Raw genomic sequence first — 9,747 nt, 5'->3', positions numbered from 1 at the left:
AGCTTTTAGCACGACACTTTGCTTGTTGAAAAAATAAAGTGTTTTTAAGTAATATTTTCAAATAAATGAAACATTTATATTCAATTTAATATAAAATCTTTATATTACAAATATGTATGTAAATGAGAGTAATATATGTTTTTGCTGATTACATGAAATAAATTAAAATAAAATTCAAAGTAAATTTTGGATTTTTTTTTTTAAAGATATATTTATTTGTTAAAGGCATTCCGCTAAAATACTGAAAACTGATAATCCAATTTGCCAAAAGATCTTTAAGACTATTCAATGACATAAAGCTTCAACTTGGTGAAATGTTGATGTTGCCTTTACACAATGCCAAACATTGTTATGCCAATGACAGGTTATACAGTAGTTTCAATAACAAACATCTTTACATTAGATCTTACTAACATAATTAATACATTTCCTAAAACTCAAACACGTATCTCTAATCGTAGATAGTGCAAGCCAAATCATATGTCATTTGAGGTTTATAACAGGAGCTCTTTGTAAATCTAATCAAATATGATGCAGATCAATGAAAAGTAACTCGGTCAAAAAGCACAGTTTACCTGAATAGAATGTAAAAAGCCAACTGATGTGGTACAGAACTCACTACAGCTAAACTCTTGTCTACCATATTTGGAATGGGTTGTAGATGCGCGTGTGTTTTGGTTTCTATTTCATTCTAATCGATTGTGCTGCCGTCTCCTATGCTATTACTCTCTGCAAAAATCAACTCTACTCTTTTATTATACTTCAGTATACTCTATTCTACTACATTCACTTATATTTTACCCTAATATATTCTACATTATTCTACACAGTATTTCATTACAACCACTACTTCTATCTATATTTATAATTCTCTTCATGGAGACCATAGAAAACACCACGCAGCTTAGCCACCACCCTCATCCCCACTTGTCAGGTGAGCTGTGGTTCACCCCGAATCTTTACAATAGTAGAGCCGGGTTAGTGACGGTTATTAGGGGCAGATAATTTAGTATTAAACGATTTGAAACGAAGGGGGGTAACAATTTCTGATTGATCTGTTCATTGTAAACGGCTGCTTTCACTGGGCGGGAGGGAGAAGGGGGGGGGAGGGGGTAGTGTTGAATTCACAAATTATGAATGCTGATAAGCAGAAAATAAAATAAATACATAAAAACGTTTATAATTACAAACTTTTATAAATGCACTAAAAAGAAGAAAATAATACAATTTTTATTAAATATAAAATACTTTTTTTAAAAATATAATAAATCTGCGGTTACTTTAAATATAAATATTTTTTTTAAATATAAAAAAACTACTTTCTTGGAATATATTAATGCAATACTGATCGCTTCTCGGCCTTTTGGCTAAGATCAAAGTGTAGTATCTGTTATGGATCTACATAAATCTTAGTCATTTGGTTTGTCAGCAATTTTTAGGGCTGGCTGCCGGGGTCGAGAGGCGGTCAATCTACTACTCAACTCATCAAGCAATCAATTGCAAATCTCGCCATCGATCGATGTGGGGTTGTGCCTATACATCACTCGAAGTGCACCATGCCCTCGAGATGAGTCACCCAGTACTTGTATTGGGTGGCTTCAAATGTACGAGTGGCTAATTTTCAATTTTCTATTTTTTTTTTTGACACCCACCTAGTAGAAATCTTAGGTGGGAGGTTCCGTCACAGAAACCAGAAAATCAACTAACCATCTCTCAAAGATCAACTACGCAATAAAAAAAAAGAAAAAAATATTAATGCACTACTATTTATAGTTGGCCTCTTGTTTAAATACTTATTATTATAGCGGCGAACGCTTTTATTTATAGTGATATAAAAAGTAGTGCATTAATATATTTAAAGAAAGTATTTTTTTATATTTAAAGTAACCGCATATTTATTATATTTTTAAAAATTATTTTATATTTAATAAAAAAGTGTATTATTTTCATCTTTTTACTGCATTTATAAAAGCTTGTAATTATAAACTTTTTTATGTATTTATTATTTTTATACTTTTTAGTATAACGAGTTTTAGGCATGTTAAGACAATATAGTGTAGCAACAAATATTTTGAAACACAATTTGAAATGTGTAACTGGTTGAACGGGCTCAAATTCCCGTCAGTCGGGTGTAGGCGTTAATTTCGTTGGTCAATGTGATGACGCACCAATCTCATATCAACGCTGGTTGAGACGTCCACGTCAGTAGAGTGGTTATACAATGAAACGAAGCTGGGCTGATGCGATGGCGAACAATGACGTAACATTCCGTCGTTGGGAACTTCTAATTGTTAATTATTTATATAGTAGATCATTATGTATACTTACCGTATCTTTTTTTTGTTGCTTTTTATTACATGAAGTATTATGGGATGGCGTAGTCTAGCTTTTAATTATTTAATTATTTAAATAGTTGAACATTATTACATATTAACATAATTTTTTACAAGCGTTTTATTACATAAAGTATTATGGGATAGCGTAGTCTAGTGGTAAAGAACTAGACTGCTGACACGACAATAGAGTTACATGACTAAAAACCATTGCGCGCCTATTGAACGTGATGACGCGCTTTTGCAGTGATGACGCGAGTGGATAAAACTGCCTACTAATTTTGTCATAATTGTAATTAAATCATACAAAATTAATTAGGCATCCAATTAACTCAAATTTAATGTCACGATGCATTGTCTTCATGTCTTGACCTAAGTACCATGAGCCGTATCTGTCAGTTAGAAGTGGCTGCAATTTCGCTCGGGCGTTTCGATCTAGACAGACTGACGACTGACGACAGACAGAGGAAGTGAGTTGAAAAAAAGCTTGTAACAACTAGATGGCGGCGTATACTACGTCGCGGGTCAGCTCGTTTACTATATTATTCTTAACTCCACCCTATGAATGATATGAGGAAATAAATGTGAAAGGTGTGAATTTTTGATGGGTTGAAGTGTGTGACTTTTGCTTGTTGTAGGCGACACAGGGATGTGGGTTGTGCACGTTGTAGGCTGGTGTATTTCAGGGTATTGGCCGTAGGGTAATATCGTAGGTAGTCTGCTGTGGCTGATGGAAAAAAGCAGGTTGAGGTGTGGTTTACTATCTCCATACATATGTTGCGCATTTCCATTATTTCTATATAGTATTTGAAATTCCACCTTAAGTTTCAAAAACTAAAGCGCTGATTAGAATTGTGTGTCTTGTCTTCAATCTTACTAGAAGTAACTAATGTTCACATGGGGTCAGTGTGGTCGAGTCGGTAAAGCTCATGGTTGCTAAACCAAAAAGTCTCGAGTTCGAACCCTCGGGCAGTTGAGGCTCGTTAGCTGGGGTCAGCCCCTCTTCTAGGAGAAACAACTACAAAATCAAACAACTGCTGCTTTGTAGTTTGTTCTTGGTTAGACAAAGGCTACGGAAACAAATCCAAAAAGAAAAGTCAATGGCCTCAATGGCGCATAAACAGTCAACACGTATCCTTAATTGTGATGGAGGCGTGGTCGAGTCGGTAAAAAGCTCATTGTTGATAAATTCGAAAAAATCTCCAGTTCAAACCCTATGGCAGATAAGACTCGATCCCTTCCAACGGTGCGCGGACCTTTGACCACAGGTGCTTTGACCATAGGGGGTTTGACCATAGGGGGTTTGACCACAGCGGAGCTTTGACCATAGGGGCTTTGACCATAGGGGGTTTGACCACAGCGGGCCTTTGACCATAGCGGTGCTTTGACCATAGGGTGTTTGATCATAGGGGGTTTGACCACAGGTGTTTTCTCAGCAGAGGGTCTTTGATCACAGGTGGTCTATCAACTGGTGTTTGATCACAGGCGGTGTGTCCGGCTTTGATCATAGGTGTGATACAATTAACACGATTTTATACATGTTTCCTGAGAGTACGTTAATAGAAATTAACATGTATTTAAAAAAAGCAAAGAACTATATTTTATTCTCCCCATAAAGGCTGGTGCTAGGCCTCATAGATTTATTTTAAATATAAATGAAACACAAATAATGCGACATATAACAAGTTTCACAAATAAATAATGTAGATGTACTTGAAAATACATAGCATATATAAAGGATAAAAAATGATACAAAACTTTCCAACAATATAGTCAAAGATGTAATACATAAAATGGTTAACTAAATGACAGATGTGCTATAGCACGCAAATATGTCAGTACATCTGTTTGACCATATGTCTGGACAGCACGTTGTACTTTTTCGTGCAGCATCTTGTATGGCTTCTCAGCTGGGTAGCTTGCCCCTGCGACACCTTGCAAAAAAGTTGTCTTTTTCCGTGTGCAGTCCATCTGTAGACCTTCAAGGAAACGCCACATTGTTGGGTGACTACATTGGAGGAGAGACTGAATACTGTAATGCCATCCTTCACAAATGTTATTTGTTCCTGCTACACCACCGCCAATCGTGTGCATTTGATTCCAAGTTTCAACTGGAAACAATACACCTGAGATCAAAGACCCTATGTGGACAAAACACCTATGATCAAAGCCGGACACAGCGCTTGTGATCAAACACCAGTTGATAGACCGCCTGTGATCAAAGACCCTCTGCTGAGAAAACACATGTGGTCAAACCCCCTATGGTCAAAGCACCGCTATGGTCAAAGCCCCGCTGTGGTCAAACCCCCTATGGTCAAAGCCCCTATGGTCAAAGCTCCGCTGTGGTCAAACCGCCTATGGTCAAACCCCCTATGGTCAAAGCACCTGTGGTCAAAGGTCCTAGGACCCTTTCCAACACTAAAAATTAAGTACGAAGAAGAAGAAGACACGTTGTCGAAACATGTATATGTATTTATTTCACATATTTATACATATATATATATATATATATATATATATATATATATATATATATATATATATATATATATATATATATATATATATATATATATGTGTGTGTGTGTGTGTGTGTGTGTGTGTGTGTGTGTGTGTGTGTGTGTATAAATTTCTCAAGAGTGAAGTTCATGTATAGATAAAGAAAAATATCAATTACCTGTTAGTGAATATAATATGGTCGACCAGGAACCACCCTTGAAAATCGACGAGCCACCAACCTGCATACTCGCTGTTTGTGTGAATAATTGGGCCACTATTGTCACCGTCGTTTCCATTACTGGCTTCGCAATCTGCTGCAATCGTAGAGCTCTGGTACGCAGGTTTAAAAAGTGCAGCGTTCAGCAAAGGCTTAGTTTCAACTAGAAGCCCTATACTGGAAGTCAAGAAAACGAGTGTGATATGGTAAAACATTGTTTCTCTAAGGTTCCCACATCTGTACTGATGTGCTGTGTTTGTTGAGAATAAACCACCTGAATATATCACGTCAAGCTTAGTCGGATTTCTGTAAAGATGTCCAGATAGGTATAAAACAATGTAACTAAGGCATACAATAATTGAACAGTTAATTTATTAATACACAAGCACATCCTTGCTAGGTATTTCTATAATTCCTTTTCATAACTTGAACACGATTATCGATTACTTCGGCTGGAAACGCGATACATTATAGTTAGCCTATATATAATAAATAAAGAGCGGGAGTGATCTCGCCTAAACTTTATCGGATATTCTTTTAAATCAGTAAGGGTTGGTAATCCTAGGGAAATCGAAATCGAAATGTTTTTTATTACATAATTTTCTTGAAAAAACAGAATAGAAACGCGCCGAGAAAAGAATGTAATACTTATAAATGCAGTGTGTGGATAATTTAGAGGGGAAATAGTACTTTCTTAAAGTGTGTGTGTGTCTGTAAACACGATAACTTGAGTACCGTTACAGCTATGTTAATGAAATTTCATTTATAAGTATTATATCAAATTTGTGGGGTAGGTTGTGTGGCGTTTAGTCTACCCCTTGTGTTGTGTGGTAGGTTGTGTGGGGTTTGATCTAAAACGTGTGCTGTGTGGTATTTGTTTAACTGTTTAGGGCAGGGGTCTCCAAATTCCGGTCCGCGGAGATCTTTTTCTTCACGGAAAAAATGTTTGTTAGAAGTGGCTGAAGAACTGTGACCAGAAAATTCAAAACAATTTTAAAATGTAGCTTTGGGAGAAAATACCATTGCCGTCCGTGTCAGTGTTTCTTCCACTGTATATATTTTCTATATAAATTTCATTTCGTTCGGGGGGGGGGTAGACTTTCTTCGGGGGGGGGGGGCGGACACTGTTAAAAGTATATATTTTCTATATCAATTTCATTTCGTTCGGGAAAGGGGGGTAGACTTTCTTCGGGGAGGTGGGGGGGGGGGGGGGAATAAAAACATTATGACTCAAATAGCGAAAACTGCTAACAAGTTTCGCAATTTTTCAAATTACAATAGATGAGTCGCTGGAAAGCTGTTCCATGTTTTTTGAACAAGGATAGGGCAAAAATTTGACGCACTTTCAGCAACAGCTGAGTTTCCACATCATTTGCATGCGAGATAATTACAGACCTCCAGCTGCAGTTTCAGTAGCGGTTTTCTCACTAGGATTCAAAGGCAGAAGAACTGAGACTGTTTCAAAATCCATTTGAAGCAAATGTGGCCAGTTGCCCAGATGAAACGCAGATGGAGATCATTAAATTGTAAGCAAATGACTTCCTTAGAGACAAGTTAAAAAAATGGCGGGTGGGTTTTTGTTTGCCCAAGGAGAACTTTAGTCAGCTTCATTATACTTTTCTTATACATTAGTTCAGCGATATCACAACTTAATATCCAAACAGTCTCCTGATTGACATTTACAGATTGACCATTGAAACAAATTATTCCTGCGCTTTTAATGCTGTATTTCTTTTATAATGTGTTACTGGAAAACGTATTAAATTAATGTATTTGAGCAAACGCTAAGGCACTCTATGAAAAGCTTATCGTTGTATAAAAGAAGTTGTTTTAATTTGTGTAGCGATTAAGACAGCGTAGACGAGACCCCTGCTTTAATGTATCAAGACCACACGGGCTTAACCACACATGTGCGCTTTTTTAAATTATTGAGTTAGGGCTATACTCATGTAGTACTAGTGTATATATATATTATATATATATATATATATATATATATATATATATATATATATATATATATATATATATATATATATATATATTTATATATATATATATATATCACGTATGACAATACAAAGGCGTAAAACCCCCTCGATCCTCTCAATATTTAGGATTTTAAAATCATGCCACAATGGAACAGCAAACAGAAAATCTCATTTTCATTTAAAGTGGGAAAAAATGTGACAACTATGGTTTATTCCCTGTGATCTGTAACACTAGTATCAATAATGTATTTCCTTTTACATTTATTTCCACAATTATATATATATATATATATATATATATATATATTATATATATATATATATATATATATATATATATATATTATAACACAGCAAACATGTCAGTGAAAACAGTCCATATTTTTTAAAAACAATTAAATTAAGCTTTTTACTGCTTAAGTTTTATTTCAAAGTAATCTTGAAGAAACTAATTAAAATATTTAATTCAGATGAAAATATATTTTAACTATAAACCAAACATTTACGTAATGTAAGTCAAAAGCTAGTGGGTGATCTTTACATAGATTTGTAAATAAGAAGTGGCCCATCAGTCTTTAAAGAAAGTAAAAGCACTAGTAAACGAAAAGAAAATGTTTCGTCATTTTATTATCATTCTTTGTGAAGGCAAGAGGAGAGAACTAAAGGTTACACGAGTTCACCACCTCCCCACTTGAATTTCCTGCATAGCTTCATCCATTGTGAATAGTGTTGTCTTACCCAGCTTGTAGGACGGTCGCCCCACTGTAGCCTGGACCTGTGCACCTGTACCTAATCCAAGTTTGTGAGCTTATTGTCCTACAGAGATCTGCTTAGCCACAGAGTTTCTTCCAGGCATCTCTTGGGGGGGGGGGGGGGGCAAAGCTCCCCCCCACCCCCACGAACGAAATGAAATGTATATAATTTATATAGAAAATATATACTTTTAACAGTGTCCCGCCCCCCCCCCCCCCCCCCGAAGAAAGTCTACCGCCCCCCCCCCCCCCCCCCCCCGAAAATTTCAAGTGCCCCCCCCCCCCCCGGAGAAAAAAGTCTTGAAGAAACACTGCTTGGCCTTGAGAATGTGACACTATAGCGGTCATCTTGTCTACATCAGCAAATCTCCTGTTTATGATCATTACCTTAGACATAGATCTTTAAAGCGCTAAGGCTAGATATTTAACATTTATGTTGGAGATATATTCCACTGAAACATATTTCATTTAATAATAAATATAGTTATTTCTTTCTCTTAAACAATTTAAAATTGATACACTAAATAATTGAAAACATCCATCAGAATACAATTTACGAGAAAAATAGTATGTGTTATACAATCTACATTAGGTCAAAATTTTTATTGCTTCTTTTTATGACATTAGCATTTAGTTTCCACCGATTCTGATTGTTTTTTAGATTATTTTTTATTGCCTCTTGGTTAACGTCGGTATGAAGTAGAAAGATAGCTATATGCAGAAAACAAATCATTTCCTAACTTTGCACTAAAGCGAATAGTGTTTCTTCCAGACTTTTTTCTCCGGGGGGTGGGGGGGGGGGGGGGGGGCACTTGATATTTTATTTTTTTGGGGGGAACGCTCTACATTTGGGGGGGGTGGACACTGGTAAAGTATGTTTTCAATATAAATTGCATCTCGTTCGGGGGGGGGGGGGGGGGGGGGCGGTATACTTTCTTCTGGGTGGGGGGGGGGGGGGGGGGCAAATTTCTGAAAGCGAACCCCAACAGTTGCAAGCACATAACCCCTAACTGTAGCACGTTCGAATAAGTCATATAAAAGGCCGACACATTTTATAAAGCAACAAATTACAATTACAGACACTTAATTTTTATTAATAGCAAGTTACATAATGATAAAGTTAAAGTACAACAAAGAATAAAATAGGTTCAAGTATAATAACTTGTATGCCATGGCACTTAGATATTCAAGGCTACAAGAAACTGGCGTCGTCATGCCCTTTTTACGGTGAGCATAATTTCTTTGTGTAATAAAAAAAAATTGTTTTTGAATAATATGCTTTTTTACTTTCTCGTATATACGAAGAATAGAGAAAGTCTTGTAATCGTGCAAAAAAAATCGAGATTTTTGCAAATCACGACGTTTTACATCTCACTGATACGGAAAAAACATAATTTTGCAATCTTGTCCGTATGTCTGTGTGTGTGTGTGTGTGTTTCCGTGTGTAAACACAATAACTTGAGTACCGTTACAGCTAGGTTGATGAAATTTCATATATAAGTATTTTATCAAAATAGTAGATCCGTATCAACTTTTGAGCGATTTTCGATAACCGGAAGTGGTACTTTGCCTACTTTGAATTTTTCAAAAGCCTATAACTTGAGTGCTATTTCAGATAGATAAATGAAATTTGATATGTAAGTAAAAGATCTAATTCCCTACCATCTGTCAAATTTTGAGTAATTTCCGTTAACCGGAAGTACTTATTTACGCTATTTCCGATTTCTCAAAAAACGCATGTAAATTTATAAAGTACTAATAATATTGCGCACTATTATGCACATCTTTATTTAGCGTTCACTTGGTGTGCATTTCTTTTTTCTACGAGATTATATTCTATTTTAAAAATTTGAGTAATTAAAATGGATTAAAAATCATGTCTAGAAGTCTATATCCCGAGTTGCCATCCCCCGTAGTGTTATATTAGAATATTCGAGAAAGTTTAGGGGAGATCA

General features: G+C 35.9%; 1 pseudogene; it reads left to right on the top strand.

Annotated features, from left to right (window-relative positions):
• The first annotated feature begins 1,347 nt into the window (after positions 1 to 1,347).
• LOC131947497 (uncharacterized) lies at positions 1,348 to 1,437 on the top strand (annotated as a pseudogene).
• The last annotated feature ends 8,310 nt before the right edge of the window (positions 1,438 to 9,747 follow it).

Source organism: Physella acuta, unplaced genomic scaffold (assembly GCF_028476545.2).
Source record: "Physella acuta isolate Inbredline_101_S28 unplaced genomic scaffold, ASM2847654v3 ptg000595l, whole genome shotgun sequence".
In the NCBI taxonomy this organism is placed as follows: domain Eukaryota; kingdom Metazoa; phylum Mollusca; class Gastropoda; family Physidae; genus Physella; species Physella acuta.
Note: the sequence above shows the minus strand (reverse complement) of the source record. Positions and strands in the feature narration are given on the sequence as shown.